Source organism: Phalaenopsis equestris, unplaced genomic scaffold (genome assembly GCF_001263595.1).
Source record: "Phalaenopsis equestris unplaced genomic scaffold, ASM126359v1 Scaffold000002, whole genome shotgun sequence".
NCBI lineage: Eukaryota > Viridiplantae > Streptophyta > Magnoliopsida > Asparagales > Orchidaceae > Phalaenopsis > Phalaenopsis equestris.
Window position 1 is genome coordinate 49,661,609 of NW_018164444.1, and position 685 is coordinate 49,662,293.

Consider the following 685-nt stretch of genomic DNA (forward strand, 5'->3'; position numbering starts at 1 on the left):
CACTCACTTAGGTCTTAAGGACTTAGTGGTGAACTTAAGTTGAAATCCACTTGTTAAATGAGGATTAGAAAAATCAACATAATTAAACTCTTTTAAAACACCACAAGTCCAATTAGGACTAAAATTTGGTTAAGTGTCCTTAAATACACTAATTTGTCTCCTAAAAGGGTCTTCACCTACATAATTTTCAAATTAAAAGATAAATGACATTTACTTTATTATTGGGATAATCAAGGCATCAATGTTCACTGAGCATCAGGATATTCAGGATGAATTATTAAGTAACATAATAAAGTTTAAATGAACCCAAGGCCTTTTACCAGACATGAAGAAGGTTGCATGGACCTGATCCCTACTCTTAACCTGGTAAATACTTTAGGGATCTATTAAACTTAATATGTTTTACTTAATAATATTATCCTTAAAGTTTAAGGACCCCCAATACATAACATAGGGTTAGGAAGATTTCTAAAACTTTACTTTTCTAGCTCTATATACATAAATGCTTTGACATGCATTTTGAGTTTCAGGTGGTGGAACGAGAAGACTCGCCAGGTACACTTTTACAGTTTTCAGCATTATCCTTCTTGTACTTTCATACTGTACTTTTATACCTGCAAATTTGCATGTTAAACAACGATGTCACCTTATATGAAAACTAAAACCATCAAGCCACCCACATACC